Source organism: Mixophyes fleayi, chromosome 10, assembly GCF_038048845.1.
Source record: "Mixophyes fleayi isolate aMixFle1 chromosome 10, aMixFle1.hap1, whole genome shotgun sequence".
Lineage (NCBI taxonomy): Eukaryota > Metazoa > Chordata > Amphibia > Anura > Limnodynastidae > Mixophyes > Mixophyes fleayi.
The window spans coordinates 38787777-38811791 of record NC_134411.1 but is presented as its reverse complement, the minus strand read 5'-3'; the positions used below and the strand labels follow the sequence as shown (position 1 = coordinate 38811791).

General features: G+C 40.5%; 1 long non-coding RNA gene across 3 annotated transcripts in view; it reads left to right on the top strand.

Moving 5' to 3' along the window:
- Positions 1–24015, top strand: part of LOC142104033 (uncharacterized) — a 163849-nt gene that overhangs the window by 119217 nt on the left and 20617 nt on the right. For all 3 annotated transcript variants that reach the window (XR_012679501.1, XR_012679499.1, XR_012679500.1), the window contains exon 5: positions 7401–7496. This is a non-coding gene — a long non-coding RNA (uncharacterized LOC142104033). The remainder of the gene's footprint in view (positions 1–7400; positions 7497–24015) is intronic.

Here is a 24015-nt window from a genome sequence, read left to right as displayed (position 1 = left end):
CAGATTGTGAGCCGTTGAGGGTACTCACTAAATTAACCTTCTACATCTATAATTTCCATCGCTGCCTGTGATCTATTAAAATCAATGCAGTCTGCGGCACGAGACTCCATTATGTCACTGGTTTCTAGCGATGTGATTGGCAGCATTCTGTTGGCTCCACCCACAATTCGCTGTCTCCGCTTGGTTGACTGATGCACTTCAAAACCTTTTTGTTGACGGCTTTGATCTAATATTTAAGGTTTGCCTGTTGTGATATCAAAAACTCAGAAGCATTAATGAATTAATCTCTGTAAAAATATCCAATAAGCACAACTTCAGTGACTGGGGTTTGTTCTGAGCAGATTCACGCGGCCTCTAGTATTCACCAATAATTAGAGGGGGATGGGCACAGTAATTCCAGAACAGAATCATCAATGTCTTCCTCTCACCGAGATGTTATCTCTATATTTAATCACAACACACAATTCAAGTCCTGATATTGTTGTCTGACGGATTCTGAGCGCTTCTGAAATTTTGCCAAAGTGGAAAAGTTCACTTAAACATTTATAAGGGTTCCTTATTCCCGTTCATCATCTATTAAAGGGTTGCGTCTGTCACCAACATTGTTAATATCATCCACTTACACTGGGCTGCTAAGTGCGCTTTGTTTTTACAGTGAACCTTTAATTTTTTCCTCCTGGACCCGATAGCAAATTCCTTTTGACAGTGAGAGAATAAGTAGATTTTCTTGTGCAACAAAGGCTGTTATGCCAGGCTCTGATATCTCCCGACATCGGAATTCTACAGTGACAATGAAGTTAAATATTTTACTAAGTCTTCCTAACGAGGAACGTGTCTCTGATACTGCTGTGTTCTGTCTGCTGCAGGTAACGGGGGTAGCTATATTATTGATTAGACTGTGCTGCAGGGCACAGCAAAGTCTTCAGGGTGCAGATGATTGTAGAGGGGACTCAGGAAATGACAATCAGCTGGTGACCAAGGAACACGCTTCTGTATGTTTATGGCAAGAGTGCTGGTTTGCCTCCTCTGAAACCTGGAAAATAGAATTGAATAAGAGATTAAATGTGCACTAACTCATAGCAACCAATTAGTTGTTGCAATTTAGACAATGAAAACAACATCAGATTGGTTTCCGGCCAAGGTGACAGAAATGACCTATACTTCCTCCAACAATCAATACATTAGGAACACACAGGGGTCCCATCTGCCCATCTGATCTATTGTTGGTAGGGGGACGACTATGCGACCAATAGCTTCCTATTATTAAAGCGCGGGCACACCAACATCTACGGTGTGCTGTAGAGCCGGCTATCGCTAAACCCGCTCTCTCATCCTAGGGTTGGGTCCTGAGCTTTCACACCACATTCATAGGCAAACTGAAGGGGGGGTCCTAGTGCCTGGAAACCCCCTCCAAGCCTGGGGCACTGTATAATTGAGGTGGCTGGACCCTGCTCCCACTTCACACAGCTCTGCTTGAAAAGGGAGAGCTGTATACACTGAACAGTAGTGCCCATATATATTATGGGGATAGGAAGATTTGGAGAGCAGCCAAGCACTGTCTAAAATTATAGCCACGCCCTCATGCATGATGGTCACGCCCACTGGGGGCGTGGTGTGGAAACCGCCCTCTACAAATCCTGCATTTGCCCCTGTCACTAGGATGCGCAGGCAACACTGGCTTTAACCAAGGCTGCATGCAGAGCCTAGAGGAAGTGTGGGGGGAGTCGCCGTGACAGGACCCTCCTGGCAGCCCTGGGATCTGGCTGAAAGTGTTAGCGGACAGACTAGGAATGCCTTCCCTTCCTTTCTCATCCCTACTCTTTTACGCTGTCCTTTACTGCGTTGCCAAGACAGCAATTGCCGTAGGCAGAAAAGATGACTTGTATCGTCCTGTACTTCTGTCTGCAATCAACTATTGGAGATAGAAATAAGTGACATTCACAAAGCTGTTCTGTGAAACATTCTGCAGCTCATTCTGCATTTGGCAGCGAACTTTCAGATGTTCCATCGACGGAATGTGGCCTTAAGTGTATCCAGTCCTGCCCCAACGACACCACACAGCAGAATGAATTGACAGCCGCTGTCCCATCTTAGAATGGTGAAGCAAATGCGTAGCTGAAAGAGTGCAGCCCGAATCATGCACTTCTGTGGACCGACCAACATTTATACTCCTCACTAACTGCAGAGTACTAATGGCACAGAAGTGCCTATGGGGGAGAGAGTCAAGAGAGCTGAGTCATCCACTGTCCAAACATTATCAACTCACCTTATGGGGTGGCAGCCCGAAGATATAACCCATTTATTTATCCTTTTCAGCTTTTTCTATGTCAGGCAAATTGAAGAGAAGTTGCACAGACAATCGATCATCCGCATCAATCACTCCTGTAGTTGTGGAAGTGTTGTCCCCAGGGAGAGTTTGGGGCACTATTAAAACACAGTTTGTGCTGTTAATATAGAGGAGTGAAACTTTCAATACTGTTCCACAGAATATTCCAATTATCCTGCATTTGGCTGCAAAATTTTGCATATTTTGTTGGTGAAATTAGACTTGAAGTGTTCTCGACCCTATCTCCACCAACCAGAGAAGGATTTCACCGCGGTTGTCCTAGCTCAATGCATAGATAAATTCCGTAAGGTGCAAACTTGCAATGCAGTATGTAGTTTACACAGAATGGAGAAGTAAAAGCAGAACTCAGAGATTAGGGGAATGATTCATTAAGGAACGTAAATACCAATATGAGCCATATTTTGCGAACTTCTCTGTGCATGAAAAGCACCGGACCATACGTCAGTGAGCGCAGAAACCTCCAAACCATCCTTGAGCGCAAAGGACCCTCACTCCAGCCTACGATTTTGCAGACAGATTGTGGAGGGGACTGGGCATACACACACAGTCAATGTACAGTAAGGGTGTGCCAAGCTCGGGCACACACAGCCACATCTGATTCAAGCTTTGGGCATCTCTCAGGTGCGTGTTTTCAGCCGTATCACTTATACCAGCTACAGGTCAGGTGTAAGTGCTGATTACTAGTGATGACGGCTGTGTATACAGCTAGAACATGTGTTTGTATCAGGAGCAACTGTAACTATTTTTTTGGGACATATATTCCACATACGTATTGGATGTTTCCTGCAGTGTATTGTCTATTAGAGAGAGCAGACCTAGACCCGTATTCATCACCAGGCGTATCTTTAGATCCGCTCCATGTTGAATATGGACGGGTGTATGCCCCATTTACTTGCATTTTTTTTAAAAAAACGATATGTTTAATATGTTTGTTCTGTATGCCTTAATGAATCAGGCTCTATATCTCTCATTATCATCACCATCATCATCCTCACCATCACCTCTATGAAACAGCCTGATCAGCCGTCACACTCAATTAGAAACTTTGATGTGATTTTGCTCATCTTTACCTGTTACCATAGGGATCTATAAATTCTGCCTCCACATGATAATGGGGACATATGTAAATCAGGGGAGGTGGGCATTTCAGGGGTGGGGTTATGCAAATCAAAAAAGGGATTTGATATAATCAATTCTATGATTATTTGAACCACCCCTAGATAAATTATTTGAGTGAAAAAAAGGCATTTACAATGTTAAGGCAGCAGTTGGTATAATCTGCATTCTGATCATTTGAACCACACCTGATGTATTGTTTATTGAGGGAACAAACACTATTGAAAATGGTTAAAAGGAAAGCGGAATCACCATCATTGTTTTGTTCTTGGGTTCATTAGCACATACCTGTCCATCTTCATTCCTGCTTATCACATTCACATTTATAGTATGTAAATGTTTGCATTTGAAAGGATTGCAGCAAAGTGTTCTGTTTTTTCTTCAAGAATATCCAAGTCACATAAGTGAAAAATACATTTAATCTTTTCTAAACAGACAGAAAACTGGTGGTATAAGAAGAAAGTACCTGTAACTATGTCTACTGGGGTATTTATTTCAGTAAAAATAGTCATTTATAAGACAGACTCTATAAGAATAAAGTGTATTCTGTTAATCTGTAACAACACTTAGGAGTCTATTTAAAAATTACTGGCTTTTTGCCCCATTGAGTGTCATCTGTCCTATCACATCCGATAGGAGGTGGCCCTAGCGGTGACTCCTTTCTAAGGAAGGCTCCGTGGTCCCTTAACTAGACAGCGCAGAGGAGAGCAGCAATGCAGCCATTTGGGGATCTGAAGATCCCTCTCTTTCGATACTCCCCCCATAGGATTGAATGTCTAACCCATCAGGGTCAAGCTCCGAAAAACTAAGCTTATCGGCGCTTGATCAAATTTCCCAGACTGCAGTCCCCGTTGAGTGTTCTGGGGACTGCGGTTTAGTATTTTGCCGAATACAGGAGATATCTTCTGCGTTAGGCTTTTCTTAAATTACAATTTTATTTAAAAATGCCATTTCCGCATGTTTAGGGCTTTATAAATAAGCCCCTTAGTGAGGTCATTATGCTAGTGAAAAACAGGCAAGTGAAAGTGTTTGTGAGCTGAAAGACAAATCTGATCTACTTAAAAAGAGAAAATCAAAACCACAAAATGTGCTCCAAAATGGCACTTGCAAAGTTATATCACAAGATATGTACAACTCCTGGTGTAAACTGGCCAATCTGTGCCGTATAGTGTAGACGTGTATCATAGCAACTGATTAAAAATCAGATCTGTGAAAGAATTCTTAATGAGTTCCTGCAATTGGCTTATTTTCAATTGCTTTATGGTGATTGGTCTGATTCTGCAATGATTATCATTTTCCCACTGAATCTCATGCACATTACAATTTCTTTCAGTTGAGACAGACTGGAAACTTTTTTACGCATTTCAAGTTCAGATGGATCAATTTTCTTAAGCTGGAAGTTTTCATCAGCGCAGTTGTTAAGTTTGAAAAACTCTGCTTTGTATTTTTTCCGGTGTGTGTTAAGATCATTTCTTTTCTACATCTTTCAATCTTCTCTTCATTTTTAATTAAATAAACTTCATTCTTTTCATCTGTACTCTTCCAGGCAATATTGTCTTCTGTGGCCAATATTCAATTCATTACCATAACTTAGCAATATCATATTTTATTCTAGATTCATACACAACAGGAGAAAGCCCGGCGTTCATTTTTAATCTGAAATATTCATTGTCATCGTACGGTTGTAAATCTCCGTCCTGTTCCTGCTCTGTTTCCTCTGCCAGTTATTTATTGCCGCTGAATTCTAACATTCTCCCAGTCACTTTGGGGAGGACATTGGGCTGACTTTGCCCCTCTGTGACCTGGCAGCTCATCTGTCTGATTGATTTAACTCTTTCTGCTGAACCTATAGCAGGATTTTCCGCTTTCCTCTCTGCTCAATATGACTGTTCATATGTATTTGAGGAAGACCCATATTTATAACTAAATTAAGAGTTGTCATAAATAAATCTTAATCTGGATAATTAGGAAAATAATATATTAAAGTTCCCACAAACTATTCCGATCTCTGAAGTTTCCAGCAAATCCATGTGCAAACAAGAGGTTATTGCATTTGATGCACATGCTTCAGAGGCCTGTTTTCTGTCACCCTGCCTTATTGTGTACTCAGAGATGCCCCCGCTGTCAAGAAGAACATTAAGCCCTTTTTATTACTATGGTAAGAGACCCACAGATCCTAAAAGCTTGGCTGAAAGTCCTCTGGATATATTTGGGGCACTCCAAGTTCAGTGTATAATCCTTATAGGAAACATAAAGGATCAAAGCAATATTTTCCTTGTCCGTGTTTGTGAAAGCTTCTGTATAATTGTTACAACTGCAATTAGCCATAAAATATGTCTCAACGACATATACTGGGTTCATAAGAAAACTATAGGGACAATGGGCCTAATTCATTAAGGAAAGGAAAGCAAAAAAATGAGTACATTGGTCCTTGACAAAACCATGTTGCAATACAAGGGGTGGCAATTAGTTTATTGTTTTGCACATAAGGAAAATACTGGCTGTTTTTTCCTGTAGGATGCAAATGCTTGATGGGTTTATTTTTACACTGACATTAAAAGTTGATCTAGGACATGCTCTATCCCAATAATATCTGTCCCCGCATTTTAAATTTACCTCCCCTCCAATGCAACATGGTTTTGCCAAGGTTCAAAGTTACTCATGTGCTTTGGGCACAATGTATCTCCCCAAGGAATCTATATAGCGTAATCATACCATGTTTAGTGAAATGAATGCCATATCTCTTCTATGTTTTATAAGAGAGTATATAATATATTTGTAGAACCCACTGTTCTTGGGCAAAAGGGCAGTACATTGGTTGTAAAACAGATTAGCATACCAGCACACTTCTTGCCGTGATGTCACAATGGTTTTGACAAGGAGGCAAGTTTATGAATGAAAATTATTTTAGAAATTTGTACATTTTTGGGGATCAGTCTTTTACTGATAAACTGTACTTCTAGCCTTGCTCAGATGGCAGATTACACAAAAGAGTATACATGTCTAATTTTTCTGTTCCTGTATTTTATTTATCTATTTTTTATTTTAAATAAATTGTTTTGCATTGCTATTTTTGTATGTCATTTTTATTCATTAAGCATTGTGGCATTTTGTCATATTGAATAGTACTTAACGTTCTGTCTTTTTGTTCTTAAAGAATTGACTTTTCAGGCTTGATGTTTAGAACACTACGGCCTAGATTTACTAAGCTGCGGGTTTGAAAACGTGGGGATGTTGCCTATAGCAACCAATCAGATTCTAGCTTTCATATATTTAGTACCTTCTACAAAATGATAGCTAGAATCTGATTGGTTGCTATTAGGCAACATCCCCACTTTTTCAAACCCACAGCTTAGTAAATCTAGCCCTACATCTATGAAGGGAATTGTTTGTTTACAAGAACTCTTCTTGAACCAGGATGAGATAAATGTTCTTGTTTTTTTAATGGTAATGCCAAAACTTGATAATAAATGGCGAACACAGTATGCAATCCGAATTAAGAGAAAAATGTTAAAATATTTTTTTTATTGTTTAAAAATAAAAAATATGTAAAAACACTCATTTTAAATTGAACCTTGATCACAAACGGCGAACATCAAACGTTAAACATGGGCCACAAATTTAGAGCTGCAAATATGAATCACTGTCCATCAGCAGTGAACAAGTTTGCAGTCATTATACCTGTAAAGGCTGATGGAATTTCGAACCTGTTTGATATTTCTGAGCATCTCTATTGTATATATTACAGCGAAATAATTCTGCTGTTTTTACTTTGTAAACTTCATAATTGATCACTCTCACCTCCGAAATCAAACATTTGGATGCCCCCTCTATAAATCCTATGCTTTGCCCCTGATATAACATTGATGAAAACAACCTTAATCTTATCATCATTCAAAATGTATTTTCATGTGTTTCTTTCTTGTCTTCCCTGAAGGTTTTCAGTCTGTTGAAATACTGGTCTGAAAAATGGGAGTCTTGTACTGACGGAGAGGACACTGGGAGATCGTTTTAATCATGTTCCGAGATGAAGGTCAGTCCTGAGCATCTCTCTACCAGACAAAGACGAATCTACTCACAAGTCTCTTATCTTACCTCAGTATTCATTATGAGGATTATTTAACTATAACTTTATGAAGCTATAAACATTGAAATCCCATGAAAATATCAGTGATAAAAGTATATTTACCGTTGGGCAATGCAACAAAGTCACCTTTTCTGAGGTAGGACTATAACAGCTACAGTAATGGGTTATGGGGCCCCCCATCAGAAAAGGGTCCCAGGTTACCTTAACTTGTCTTTATGTTGTTGTTTTTTTTGTCTTTTTTACTTAGAGGCATTTTTATGTTTTGTTTTTTTATGAATAATGAGAGGTGTATCTTGTCTGGGTCCTTATCTAGCTTGGCCCACTACGCTGTACTAATTACTAGAGATGCTCACTGACACTGGTTTTGGTTTTGCATCTGGATTAGCTTCGTGTTCGGTACTCGGATCCCCTAAGTTCAGGTGTGTCCGGATCCCGAGGAACCGAGCCTGAGCATCTCTACTAATTACTGACCTTCATCAAGCTGCTGTTTGAGATTTCTACCTCACTATAAGACACGGCTGCATGAAAGCCCCACGTTAAAGAGCTGATTTGCAAATTTGCTGCTCACTGCAACCCTGCTAACTGGATTTTTTTTTTTTTTTTAAATGTGTCCAGTTTTAAGTCATCCATTACTATGTTGCTCACATCGCCGCCTTTCTGCACATAAAAGCCACTCAATGCCTTATGTTTGGACAGTGTCTGTCATTTCACTGTTTCGTAGTACGTTACCAGGCTGCGCTCTCCTCAATATTGACGCGGCCAACACAACTGCTGCCTATGTGTAGATGCTGGGACTTGTGGTCCTATCACAGCTGCAGAGCCACAGGTTGTATAAGCCTGATAAAGCAATACTGCTATGGTTAAACTGTTTTTGGGTGTCATGTTAATATCATGGTAGTGCCCAAACTTCCAGGAGAAGTAATGTAACCAGTCCTTGAATCTGGGATTCCAAAGCATCGTCTACAAGCACCGGGGACTAAAAGCTTTTCTATGTTGTGTTACAATTTTTAACTTGCTCAGATAATTCAATATTTTGTGGAAAGTTAGTAGAGGTGAGAACATGTTTACGCTGCTTTTAATATTTCTGTTTGTGTTTATGTGTAAAACCCAAGAAGAGGGGAGATAATACACCAGTTGCATTCTATCCTTTCTTCCTATGGATGGGTATAGTTATTACTTGTATCTCTTTGTTAGTGTCCCTGTAGACTGTATGATTTCATCCTCGTGTTTGCAGTGTAACCTATAACCGATTAGGATCAGTGCTCCTCTGCCTGAATATCTGTCATCCTTCTTGTGCTTCAGGCTGTGTGAGGGACCCTGAATGTGGCAGCTTGCCAGCCTGGAGTTCAAAGCAATGTTCATTGTTCCCCAAACAGGGGCAGTGTAACACTGGTTATCAGACAGACTGGTCATGGAGAGCACAGGAGGAGCCACGGGAACAAATATTCAAGCAGGGACTGGAAAAACCATGAAACACATTAAAACAAATAGGAAAAGCTGAATTGAAGTTTATTGAATAAACAGACACCAAGAACTGATATCTGCCAAAAAATGTAACTGTTTTATTTTAATATTTCTTTATATGGCAGGGAGACAGCATAGAGGCGATCAAGTGGAACAAGGCGGGATTCAATGATATGATCTGAAATGGACAATAGAAATATTATATTGGGTAACCAGGAATGGACTGATTCTGCCGCTTGGCCCAGGAGCTGACGACAGGGTCATAATTCAATTCAGCAAAATGTATAGTCAGACGAGATGCAGCCGTTCACCTCTTAAGCCCGGCTGCCGGATCACTTCTCAATGCTGCCCATTGGTGCGAAGATGACGCTACACACGTGCCCATAGCCGCAATGTCTATAGAGTCAGTTTCTGGTATTGCTGTTGTCTTGAGGCCATGTGATATCAGCCAAGTGCCCAATATTGGCTACCATATCAGAGTGTGTGTAACCTGTCCGGTCGTCAGGGAAAGGCTGTTGATATCATTACACATTGTAGCAAGAAATGCAAATCGTGTTATGTGACGGGATCCTAATGTGTAAGAGACACCTCACTGAGGAACCTTACTAAACTGGATCATCTTAGGTCATACTTGTCTAAAGGAGAATTGCAAGTGCGGAGGGGGGCCGGGCTCAGCAAATTGCGTCATTTTGGCCCCAAAATGACACAGACACTTCATTTTGTCACAGAGAGGGGCCAAAATGAGGAGAATCGAGTAATTGAAGCCCTTCACTATGAAGTGGCAAGGAAAGGATGCGGGAGCATTGCCTGCTCTTCCAGGAAACCTAACCAGAATTCGGCAGTCTCCCAGACAGTCCGGGAGAGTGGGATGTCTTATGTTAGTGTGTCGGGCCTGTTTATTGGCTGACAAATGGAGCAGGTAACGTATCAGGGCCTGCCTGTGCAGTGGGAGGAGCCACCAACCAGGTGTGGCCATGCCCCTTGTGCAGCTATACAAGGGGCCTCAATTATACCCCATCCATACTGCACCAAAATCCCGGGTTTTTGCCGGGGCGAGCTCAAACGACCCGGGTCTTGGTGCAGTATGAATGGTACAAGTCAAAAATCCCGGGTCTAAAAACCCGGGTCTTCAACCCGGGATTTATCGAGGGGTAATTCCCGGGTCGGACCCGGGTTGCCTGCACTATGAATGGTGCAACCCGGGTTTTTCAACCCGGGTTGCACAGAAAACAAGCTGATTGGCTGTCTGCCTGTCTCTGGGGGATGATGTCATCGGTGGGAGCCCGTGGAAGATTCGAGAAGGAGTTTAGGAGAAATGGTGGATGGTGGAGTGCAGATCAAGCTGAAGCAGAATCGGAGTTTGTTGGAGAATGACGGCCATGATGAAAAGTAATGTGGTAAACAATCACCACCCACTATTGCATCATCTTTATGCGTCAAAAAACCAGTCACCTTTCAATGACATCACCATTTTTCAGCCAATGAAAACTGCTCTGGTGATGACTCCCACAAATTGCCAGGGCACAGACTTGTGCAGTATGAATGGGGTCAACCCGGGAAATTCCCGGGTCCGAGGTGCAGTATGAATGGTGTTTCTGAGCTGGGACGCTCCGAGCCCCGGCAAAAACCCGGCTTGAAAAACCCGGGATATTGCCGGGGCGGCAGTATGAAAGCGGTATAAGTTGCTTTATCTTGGTCCAATTCCCCCTTGGCAGCCCCAGTCTCTCACATGTGCTTTGAATGCTACTTCTCTTTCAGATTGAAAGCACTAGCACTCAACATGCCCAATTGTTCCCATGCTGGCACATTAAGATCTGTAGATGCTGCCAGCTACAATTTGTGAGCGCCATTGGTCCCGAGCGCCAGGGAGTCACCATTCCCTATTCACAGCAATGTATTCACAGCAATGTACCAGCACCAGAATCATCGAGCATGATGAATGCAGACAAGTTTCATGCTGGAAGCCGGAACGACAGATTTGAATGTACCAATCACAAAGTAAAGGGGACAAAAAGATGAAAATATTCTTGCTGTAAAATTCTAAATTTCCGGTTTGTATTGAACATATTTTTAGATCTAATAAAATGTCAATAATTGGCTTTTATAATGTGCACTAATACTATACAATGGTTTATGGTTGTACAAGGGGTGAATTGACCACCTTAAGCAGCAGAAAGAGTATATCCTGTGTAATACTTTTAACCATATAATTCCCAGATTGGCAAAAACCTTAGCACGAGCTGCAGAGTGACCTATTTCATCAGCGGCTGTAAACAATAACTACAAGCGTTAATTCGCCATCATTAAAACAAATGTTTTCTTAGCGGTTGCATCACACCCGAGATATAACCCTGCCTTTGGGAAAGTCAGTTCCAATGCCTGAGACTCTAAAATTAGCTGTGAAGGTTACAGGGCAAAATCTCATTATCCTGATGTATGGTACATTCAATGATCCGCACTTGTGTTCTGTGGCAACAATGTATAAATAGTATTGTCTCCTCGGAATCTCGCCATCCAGGGACTCTGTGTTACAAGATATTTTATAGAGCCCACGCTGTCATTTAAACTGTTCCATTATACCGGGAACAGCTGGAACTCTCCAGAGTATGCTGCTCTACTAAAATAATACAATGTAGCCAGAGACATTAATCTTGTCATGTTAATATAGCCTCTGATACATTTAGCACATGCTTGGCGCAATTCGAGTCTGTTCTGCAGTAACCAACGTATTTTATTCCCATCTGAGCTCTAAATAAACACGATATAGAACTTTTTGGCCAGATAATACCTTATTTGGTCAAATAGAGATCATTGAAGCGACTTTTGTAGAAACTGTGTTAGGAGAGGAGCTGATCATTTATAAAAACTGCATTAACATATTCTATAAATATCACAAACAGCATTGTGCTCTCGTTCTGTGCCTGGTCTGACCTTTGTATGAGCAAATGTCTGAATAGTTTTATTTTGTTTGGTGCTAGTGCTACTTATCTATTCTAAATATTGTGCCTTGTTCCCACCAATAAGCTCAGCACCAAGGCTTGGTACCAGCAAGTATCGAAAATGTTTTGTGCACCCTGCCTTATAGGTATGGCGTGCCACGTACTGTCTACATTTAGGGGATTATTGACCTTCTTACTTGTCTTTAAGTTTTACTTTAGGGAAGATGGTTTCTAAGCCAAACTAATGTGTCTTCAAAATATCAACATTTTCATATCCCGTTGGAAAGCTGCAAATGATACAGCATCTAAAGAGTTAATTGCCGCACTGCTAAGTAGACCTGTTCTGCCCAAAATACCTAGGTGGGCTGTGTAACCTTTACACCGTGAGATTTGTCTTCCTGCTCCTGTTACCAGTTGTGTGGTCCAGCTCAGATGAGTTATAGCCGTTGTATTGTTTAGCTGAACAGAAGTAATTTATTCCAAGTGCATCATTCCGCCTCCCAATCACCCTTTACTACAACTGGATTTGTCAGTAAAGAAAAGTACATTTAAAAGGACAAAGATAAATAAAATAACATATTTTAATGTTACCTAAACAGTGCTGCCTTAGGCTGTTGGCTATTTTGCCTTATATAGATATATAACCCTAGTGTCAGGAACCCTACTTCAGTGAAGCTGCAATCTCATAAGGAGAGTCTGTAGCACGCCTTTATTATAATGTACTGTACCCCAGGGACAGCTTTTGGGGGGTACCTCTGGTACCACTGCACAGACCCTGCTCTTCACTGAGGCCCCACATTTACTGGCTTTGGTGGATCCATCTGCCCTAAGGTATGGGTGGTATTATGGTACTATAATAAAGAAAATGCACAGCTGCCACTTTACTGTTGCAGCAAGAATAGAGCCAGGGGAAACTGTGGCACTTCTGTCCACGAGTAGAGGAACCATTGCCTGGTGTAATGGTACGAGAGCTGGATAGATATGGAGGGGAGGGAGAGGGAGGGCAGGGGTTGCAAGGGAAAGGGAACCGGAGAGGGGGAAGGGGCGAGAACTAGAGAGGGGGGGGCAGATAAGTGGACTGGGAAGAACCAGAAAAGAGGAGTAAGAAAAAGAGAGAGAGAGGGGGAAGAAGAAAGAGCCAGAGGGAAGGTCCAGCCATGGATATCACAGGTCACCCGGCATTTGCAAAGCCTAAACTTTATTCAGCTATTTATTATATGTAAGAAAACCATCCTGTTTATTGTTGACTCAGAAGAAGGTAAAAATACTGGAACCCTTTCAATGTTGTCCCAAAGGAAGAGAACTATTGATACCCTGGACCTCTGAAGGGTCTGGTGGGTCGAAGCTATTCAGTGTGTTACTGATTTGTTGTTAATCTTTTTATTTATTTTTTTTATTTTTATTTTTAAAACACATGTTGAGTTTTTAAGTACAGGAAAGAGGATAAATAATAAAACAAACTATTTCAGATTGCATTAAGAAACAACCGGACAGTAATAACCTAGTGCGCAGCCGTGAAAGCGCTGAAATTAGCAGCATGATCCCGTTAGATGAAGATGGCGTTAGCCGGTATAACCTATAGGGGGAGCATCGCAGGAGGGGGATCTTGGGATCCCTCCCCAACTGGCTTCGCGCTCCCCCCTCCCCATTCGCAAATTCTGCCTGCCAATAAGAACCTGTCAATAAGGTTATCGTGATTGCGATCACTTTACTATGGATTATTCGCTTGCACAGGTTCCTATCGGATCCGCTGTCCCAGCTAATTAATCTTAATAAATTGCCACGTTAATTAATTTCTTATCAGTGCGATAAGAAATGAAAATGAACTTGAGCCATTTAAGTTTGGTCATTAATAGACCCTCTGTGTCTTTAATATTCACCTGGTAAAGAAACAGACAAACGATTGGAAGCAATTCGGCCATTAAAGGCGGCAGCTTTTTTGTCCCGTATATAAACACAGAGAACATCCACATTTGTGGCTGAACATGTCAAATTAACCTGTAAAATGATTCAACGTGGGCCTGAGTATCTCTAATGGAGATTTCAACCCCCTCCCCCATTTTTCCGAAAATAGTGTGTACGCTAATGGAAAATCCGCATATTTCCAGCATTTGTGTCACAGTTTATCTGCTTGATGGAATGTTGTAGAAAATATAACGGGGAGACGGAATTGTTCTGCAACTTTCACAGCGCCGCAGCGTACGAAGGTATCTATTATTCCAGCCATTTATGTCATGTTCTTTTATCCAACCTAGAATATGGAGTTACGTTTCTGCATGGGATCCCCCACTGTTTTTATAATATTAGCTTTAAATAATTCATTGCTTTCATTGATGTCGTACCCGGTCGTTAGAGCTTTCTTTGGCTCAGCTGACATTTGGGTAAAGTTATATATTAATTCTTCCGTTTAGTCAGAGAGGCTGTCACACTAAGCAGAGTAATTACGGGCTACGAGAACAGGCTTGATAGGAAAATGGAAGAAATATGTCAGAGAGATCAAAGGGACACCTGAAGTTAATTATAAACCACCATTAATTAAAAGAATAAGCCAGTAAGAACCAACTTATTTATCAGGATAGGAATATATATGTGTAGTTAAGTATATATGTGTTTCTGTGTCTGTATGTTTGTGTGTGTGTATGTATGTATGTATGTGTATATATATATATATATATATATATACACACACACACGCGCCACAATACTAAAACCACCTGCCTAATATTGTGTAGGTCCTCCTCGTTACGCCAAAGCAGCTCTGACCCGTTGAGGCATGAGCTCCACAAGACCTCTAAAGGTGTTCTGTGGTATTTGGCACCAAGACGTTAGCAGCAGATCCTGTAAGTTGTGAGATGAGGCCTCCAGGGCTCGGACTTGTTTTTCCAGCACATCCTACATATGCTCGATCGGATTGAGATCTGGGGAATTTGGAGACCAAGTCAACACCTTAAACTTTTTCTCATGTTCCTCGAACCATTTCTGAACAATGTTTGCAGTGTGACAGGGAGCATTATCCTGCCGAAAGAGGTCACTGACATCAGGAAATACCGTTGCCATGAAGGGGTCACCTGGTCTGTGACAATGTTTAGGTAGGTGGTACGTGTCAAAGTAACATTCACATGAATGCCAGGACCCAAGGATTCCCAGAAGAACATTGCCCAGAACATCACACTGCCTCCACAGGCTGCCTTCTTCCCATAGTGCATCCCGGTGCCATCTCTTCTCCCAGGTAAACAACTTGCATGCACCCAGCCGTCCATGTGAAAACATGTTTCACCAGACCAGACCACCTTCTTCCAGTGTTCTGTGGTCCAGTTCTGGTGCTCACGTGCCCATTGTAGGTGCTTTCGGCGGTGGAGAGGGGTCAACATGGGCACTCTGACTGGTCTGCAGCTACACAGCCCCATACACAGCAAGCTGCGATGCTCTGTGTGTTCTGACACCTTTCTATCATAGCCAGCATTAACTTATTCAGCAATTTGTACTACAGTAGCTCTTCCGTGGGATTGGACCAGATGGGCTAGCCTTAGTTCCCACATGCATCAATGAGCCTTGGGTGCCCATGACCCTGTTGTTGTTGTTCTTCTGTAGACAACTTTTTTTAGGTACCACCCTCTGCATACTGGGAACACCCCGCAAGACCTGCCGTGTTGGAGATGCTCTGACCCAGTCCAGCCATCACAATTTGGATCTTGTCAAAGTCGCTCAGATCCTTACAATTGCCCATTTTTCCTGCTTCCAATACATCAACTTCAAGAACTGACTGTTCACTTGCTGCCTAATATATCCCACCCCTTAACAGGTGTCATTGCAATGAGATAATCATTGTTATTCACTTAATTTCTCAGTGGTTTTAGTGTGGCTGATTGGTGTATATATGTGTACATGTTGTGTGCAGCTTAAGTGTTTGCACATATGGGTACATGTGGGCAGGAGTTAGCGAAGACTGAACAGTAGATCAGCTCCTATATACAAAATAATCATCTTCCCAAAAATATTAAACATCTAAAAATTTGTAAGGCATCGGGAAAGGTGTTGTGTAGCAGGTCTACTGTATACCAACTCAGCCGCTGAACCCACAGAGTTTTGCTGTCATTGCTGTTGCCATCTCAGTTCCTCCTTTTTGGGATCTCTGCGCCCACCTTGTTGACGGCAGATGCCACCCACATGGGTATCGGCTGTCCTGGCTATTTTTCTAGTAGGGAGCGTCTTACTAAAGAGCCAGTTACTCCAAGCTCACAGTAATTTCTTCACAGAAGATGACTAAGATTTCTACAGTGACATGTTCATTGTTCATGTCTCCACCTTCTGACCATATCACACCAACAGTAGCTGCACAGAGGTACAAGCTGCCAGTGTCAACTTTTATATTGACGGCTGACGATGCTTCTGCATTGTGTGGCCGCACACACTTTCCCCACCAGCAGCTACAAATTTTATTCCTCTACTTTATGTATCGAGTCTTCCCCACACCTCTTAGATTGTAAGCTCATTTGGGCAAGGCCATCTTTCTGTTTTCACGTCATTGTAAGTCATTTTTTTGTGCCATGTCATCATCCCGTCGTGGTGCAACGCTACCTAATATATCAGCGCTTTACAAATTAAAGATATTATATATAATATAGACTTTGTTTATTTGACATTTTGCTGGAATGGTTATAAAAAGGCTGAGCAGCCAAACGCCAGATGTCCAGTCTGTTGGTTTAAATATTTCCATTTCTAAATCCATGAAATGAATAAAGAAATCAGATCTGGGGGGAGAAGGATTAGACACTGATGTTAATAACGCTGCAGTGTTAAAGGTTAATTTATTTATTTTCTGTTTTATCCCTGCTCATATGTTTAGTATATGGAGCAGCTCATTTGGTGACAGAAGGGTGAAAAATATCATCTTAATGTAATAAAAACAAGTGATTTACAATGACAGATGGATGAAGACAGATATGTGATATCTCTAACGATTTACATAAAGTTCTATTGATAGATTGTAAAAGCACAACAGAGGAAAAAAAGTATCTGAGTGAACTATGTAGAGGTACGGTGACATATGTATGTATATGTATGTATACATGTGTGTGTGTATGTGTTGGTATGTATATATATATGTAAATATATATATTTATATGTATACGTATATATATTATATGTATGTATACTTATATTATATGTATGTATACGTATATATATTATAGGTATATGTGTATATGTCTGTGTGTGCGTGTGTGTGTGTGTATATATATATGTGTATATATATATATATATATATATATATATATATATATATATATATGGGATGTTGAGTGGAGATGTTGCCTATAGCAACCAATGAGATTCTAGCTGTCATTTTATAGAATATACTAAATAAATGACAGTATGGCAGTTAGAATCTGATTGGTTGCTATAGGCAACATCTCCACTTTTTCAACCCCACAGTTTAGTAATTACACCCCCAGGTGCAAAGTTGCTAGAGACTTGTTCAACAAGACTCACTGCTGTAATAAATGCATCAGGTGCTTCCACAAAATATTAGTTTAGGAGTGTGAACACTTATGCAACCAGGGTATTGTAAAGTTGTTGTTTTTTTTTTTTCAAGAAAAATATTTCTTTTGAATTTTGTTGGATGCAAAGTCACATTACAGGTGTCTGACATGATTTATCTCGATTTCAGGCTTTACATCACAAAACTGCAATCTCACTAAGGATGTGCAGACTTTTTAAATCATATATATAATTCACTCAATAGTAATTCGTTTTTTCAGGCTCACGTTTGTCAGCCAGTTAGAAGAAACTGTTAGACTATAAAAGATAATGTTAGTGGACTTTCCCACAAGCAACTGAGGAGACACCAATGGGCGAAACGCGCTTCACATTGTCGGATACTGTTAGGGCTAATGGTTACCGTCATGAACTTGTAGAACAGGTATTAGAGGTCTTCACCTATAGCAGCAGCCTTTCCCGTAGAGCTGAACACGCTCATAGGTACTCAGATGCCCCCAGGTCTTATACTCAGAGTAGTACAAGCTTATGGATTTACCATAGCGCAGGAGATTAGCGGAGTCCAGAACAGGCCAGGGTCAAAGGGCAGAAGCAGGCAGCAGAGTGGGTCCAAGCTGAGGTCAGGGCCTATATATACATGGAAGAGCCAATAGAAACTGGAGAGGCACAGCAGGAAAATCAGCCCCCAACTGGAGACTAATTACTCCCCTGTAGTTGCGCACACTCCCGGCTGCCCAGCTGGCGGTGTCGCTGCAGAGCGTCCAGGTCATTGTCATGGTGATGGCTGGGACGAAAACCGAAATTGACACCCCGGTCGTCATGACGACGGCCGTGACGCATCTGAGAGGCCATAGCGAGACGCGGCGGTGCCAAGCCCCTACGGCTTGTAACAGATTCTTCCGTGGTGTGTAAAGCAGGTGAAATGCAAACGGTATTCCGATACTCTCCAGCAGATTACAACAGGCTCTCCATATAGTTATTATATACATATACATTTTAAACTTATTTGTAAATGATATATTAACTTTACAATATATAGATTTTATGTTAATGCCAGTTCTCTTCTTTTATCCCGTTTTGGATGGCACTGGATGGGGGCTACAGGAATTATATTCATCACCTGGACAAGGCTGAGACTGTTCGATCTATGTAATTATTGGTATTATATATTAATGACATGGACTCTTAGCTCGTTTGTAATTTGATTTTTTTCGAAAGTGCTTTAATCTATAAAATATGTAGGGAACAGAGACGCTTAGATCAATGGCTAATCCATAACACGGATCTATTAATGACAATTGACTTGCAGCACCAGTGAGAAATAAATAAAAAATGAAACATGAAATGTCAGTAAATGCTGAGTGTGTTCATAGAGAGCGTGGAGGAGACTGTTCTAATATGTCAGGAAAAGCTGAATTAGTAACACGACAGATTATAGAAGAGAACGTTCTGCTAGTTTTCCAGGTTTAAATAAATCCGATAATAATAGTAACAAAAATATGCAGCAAATACATTAATTATCTTCTCTTATCAGAAAAGCACAGTCCTCTTATTGCGCATCCTGGATGTGTTTTTCACTTTGTTTGTTATCTGAGCTTTATAATAATATTAATTGAAGTGAATTATTTGAAATGCAAAACCATAAATTGAAGTTCAGTATGGGCTTTGTAGTGCATCGAGGTCCAAGACACTTGCTCAGCATCAAATTATCTCCGGTAATCGTATATAAATGTCGGTAACTATGTATTAACCTATATTCACCAATCAGACATTGCCTTATTATTAATATATATTTATATTGCGCCGGCATATTCTATAACCCTTTGTAATTGGGTTTCTGTTCATTGTTTAACTTGTATGGCATCAATCAAAACGAGTGACCATGAATCTGCCCCATTGTCTTAAATAACCTCTACTGTATAATAAAGAAAACAACAACACTTTACCGTACAGGGTCCCTTTATGGAAAAATAAAAAATAGGGACCACATCCTAGGTCTGATTATCGTGCAGTCTAGGGAGAGATGAATGAAGAACATTAAAGTGGCTGTTTGGGTCTGTAGCAGAATCCAGACTCTTCTTAGATACCAGATTGTGACTTAGAAGTTAGAAAATCGCTGGAGGGCAGATCTTCTGCCAAAACTTTATCCTTATTAAGTGTTGCTACAAGGTAACAAGTCCTGTCAAGGACATTGCTAGCAGAAGTTCCTGCGGCTTGTAAATAAGTTTGATACTTTTTATTTTATAGTGTTAGTAAATGACCAGGATGTATGAATAGATGTGCTGAAATTTCAGAGTAATACTCTAGCCAAGCACATGATTTCAAGTAATAGAACATTAGTTACATAATCTCATGCTAAAATATTAAACATTTTTTACTTGCAAAATATATGCTCAAGTCCCTTCCTAACTAATAGAGACTGTGACTTTTTCTGCAATCCTCCTAGTTTGTCACAATTTCAGTGAGAGAGTCCTGATTTGAGGGGACTGTTGTGCTGTCCCATGGAATCGTGTATTAATCCCGAATCGCAGGAAGTCTGGAGGTTTGTCCCACTCCTCGCTGGTTCAGGAAGGAATTTTAAGGGTGTTTTTTTCAGGGCGGGTAATTGGGAGCAGCCTAATGTTTCAAAAGTACTAGGTATACCACCAGGGGTGAGGTCTGACGTCCCATTTTTGGAGTAGATCTGGCCGCGTACTGATTTAGAAATTTTAAATATTAAGTTATGCTTATGAAGTGCTCTTTGTTTCTATGGAAATCTAAAACTATCATAGGAAATTAACCTAAACAATGAGCAGATACTTAGTAACCCAAGCGATTATTATTGACTTGTCCTTCGTACCACTAAGTTAAGCTTGGGGTGGAGTTATGATAATTGGGACCTGATGAGGCCCAAGTTCTGCTGTTCTGGGGGGTGACGTGAGTCGCACAATAGGAGGGAAGCTAAAAAAGTTCAGTCAGGACCAGATATTGTGTCAGTAAATTATTTTTACTGATTATTAAATATTTTGATGTTGAGTGAAAATTCAAATCTTCATTTAGTGAATCCTTGTAAACTAAATTATGATTGGCAGCCACAGCAGGGGCAAATTAACTATCTAATTAATAAAAAAACAACTTGATATAGACAAGTTGGCGATGGCACAGTTTTGAAAACTAATTTTTTAAAAAGCAAAGCAATTGCTTAAAAAACAATTGCTTATTTAATACAATTGCTCACAAAGTAAAGCTTCCCCCGTCTTTGTTTTCCTGCTGCCAGGACTAAAGCTACCCGTGCACATTATGATCAGCCGATACAAGTCATTGATTGTAGGTCAAATTGTAAACAAATCTTAAAGTGCGCAAGACACAATTTGATTGGAAATGTAAGATCAGGTCGCATAAAATTGTGATTGGATACGTTGGAAATGTTTCTCCTGATCGGATTGTATCATGTGCGGTGTAACCGAATGTTTCTGTAAGACAGAAAGAAATGGCCGTACTGAATGCATCTCAAATAGTAGTAAACCGAAATGAATAAAAATGTATACAGAAGCCAGCATATAAAAACAAAACAAAATGTTATTTGTGATACCATATATAAAATAATAATATAAAAATTGCTCTCATGTGAACTAAATATTAGGCTCTATAAATGACTGTAGCTGCACATACACAGAAATACACAGATATATACAAATATAATAGATAATCAATAATGTTATCATGTGAATCGTTCTAGGAAGAAACTGAGAAATAACGGTGATCAGCATCTGTACAGATCTTTAGCCTTAGTATAAGGCACAGGTCGAAGATCCCAGAAGGTTATGCCGATGTATAACGCCATTAATAATTGATACTGCGCAGAGCACAAATCGGAAGATGTTTATAAAGAGCCTAATGGAAGAGCCAGATACAGAAAATAACCTCCAAACTGTAATAAGCATAAACACACGTTCTTCAGGGACTTTTAGCCTTAAGATAAGACAGATGATCTCAGTGCTGCTTCTATCCATAGAGTGTTAGCTTGTGGGCCGGGCCCTCTTACCTCTCTGTCTGTATGTATTACCCAGTATTGTATTATTACTGTTTGTTCGTAATTGTAAAGCGCTATGGAATCTGCTGGCGTCATATTGATGATGATGAAGATAAGATACCCTAATATACATCTATATAATCACAATTTACATGTGACGCTAAAGGTTTGGGGTGCCTGAGGCAGCAACTGAAACGGCGCCCTCTGGCTTCCACAGTAGAGGCCGCCCTACAGACAGAGATCTCATATTTTAGCTCTACCAGATAACTTCTTCCCATCCACTCATCTGCTTGTTCGGCGACTGTTCAGAAAACAAAAAAAACTATTACAGCTCCAACCAGACACGGTCACAGTTTTCCTTTAAACCCTCCGTGCGCATCTGTGCCGGAAATCAAGAGACTCTGGTCATTCATTTTCTAATCCTCTCCAATTTCGGTCCAGCCAGACTGTAAAGGTAAAAGTGACTAATAAGCTAAATGATCCCGTCACACAACAATGTTGGTCAGGGGGTAGTTGTCTTGTGTGAAATTGTGTAACGGGTGGTAATAGGGTAATGTAGTGAGGTTAAGAGGGTGGTTGAGGAATATTATAAGCTTGTCTGAAGAGGTGGGTTTTCAGAGAACGCTTGAAAGTTTGTAGACCAGAGGAGAGTCTTATTGTGCGAGGGAGAGAATTCCATAGAGTGGGTGCAGCCCAAAAAAAGTCCTGCAACCGGGAATGGGAGGTAATGAGGGTGGATGAGAGACGCAGATCTTGTGCAGAACGGAGTTGCTGAGTTGGGAGATATTTTGAGACAAGAGAGGAGATGTATGTTGGTGCAACTTTGTTGATGACCTTGTAGGTTAGTAAAAGTATTTTATATTGAACTTGGTAGAAAACAGGCAACCAGTGTAGAGATTCACAGAGTGATTTAGCAGAGGAATAGCGATTTGCAAGGAAAATCAAGCTTGCCGCTGCATGCAAAATAGATTGTAGGGGTTTGAGTATGTTTTGGGGAAGACCAGTAAGGAGGGAATTGCAATAGTCAATGCGGGAGATGATTAGTGCATGAATTAAGGTTTTTGCAGTGTCTTGTGTGAGATATGTGCGAATTCTGGAAATGTTTTTTAGATGTATGTAACATGATTTAGATATAGAGTCAATGTGGGGAACAAAGGATAGGTGTGAGTCAAAGATTACACCTAGGCAGTGAGCTTGCGGGGTGGGATTTATGGTCATGTTATCAACAGAGATAGAAATGTCAGGTATGCTCTTGTTGGTGGGTGGGAATATTATTAACTCTGTTTTAGAAAGATCAAGTTTGAGTTGGCGAGAGGACATCCAAGATGAAATTGCAGAAAGACAGTCAGTTACACGGGACAACACAGATGTCCACAGATCAGGAGAGGATAGATACATTTAAATATATAGCACTGCCAAAAAATTCAGTGTTCCTGCTTTATTACTAGAATATTTTTAAATCTGCCGTACTCACAATTAACCGTATTAACTAAAGAAGAAAAAAATCTTTCATAGGCAGAAATATTTGGTGATGAGAAGTCACCGCAGTGCCACGTAACACGTAGAATTTGCTGTTTCTGTTTCTGTCACACAAGAGCAGTTTGTTTCTCCCTCGCTCATGATGAAAGTTGTTCTGGACATTATCCAGCTGCTGGATCTGCAGACGTTAGGTCCACGCGGCTTCTCTCTTCGCTATTTCTGCTGTCACTCGTGCTGTGTTTTAAAAAAAAGAGTTGAGGAAGTTGAACAGAGTTCTGACCATATTCAAATCCAAGTGGATCTCAAGATACGTTTTGAATTTTGATTCTGGGTGGTAGTGCGCTCTACCTAAATGTTATTTGCCATATGTAGACAGACAGACTGCAGCATGCATGTAAAATAAAAGGTCACATTAGAAAGCATAGTAAATGTTGTAATATATAATATAATAGTATAATTATTTATAGAATGTATTGTAGCAGCTGTTGAGCTCAATAAATCCAATATTCCAATTGCAACATTCCCTACATACGTCTCCTGGTTATAGCTCCATTCTGTTTGCATACAACAGCGTCTCACTTGCTATATTTCAGGTGTAATAATACAGATAATGGGTGGAGCTTGTTTGTGTATTACATATGCACTAATGAGATATGGTTCTTCTTCGCAAAACCTCCCTCCAAAAAAGAAATCATGGAAAAACTCATCAGTATTTGAAGTCTTCCTTATGGATGTTATTTATAGTTTAACACTGTCACATTGTGTTTGTATCTACTCCTATATTACACAGGTCACCGTCCCCACCAGGGTTTATTTGCAATAAATGTAAATACTCGGCAGGAATTTTAATTCCCGCGTCTCAGCAGGCGGCCACTTCCTATTATGGGAAATTCGGTTAAAACTGCATTATTTATGCTGGGGTCAACAAGAAGTTAATCGCCCTTTTATTGTGGCTAAGTAAATGAATTTATGAATAAAATAGGCTATATTGTCAGTCATTTCATATGCAAAAAAAAAAATTTGTGATTTTCATCTAAGACACCTCAGTCCCTTCATTTGTCAGAAGTTTGGATAA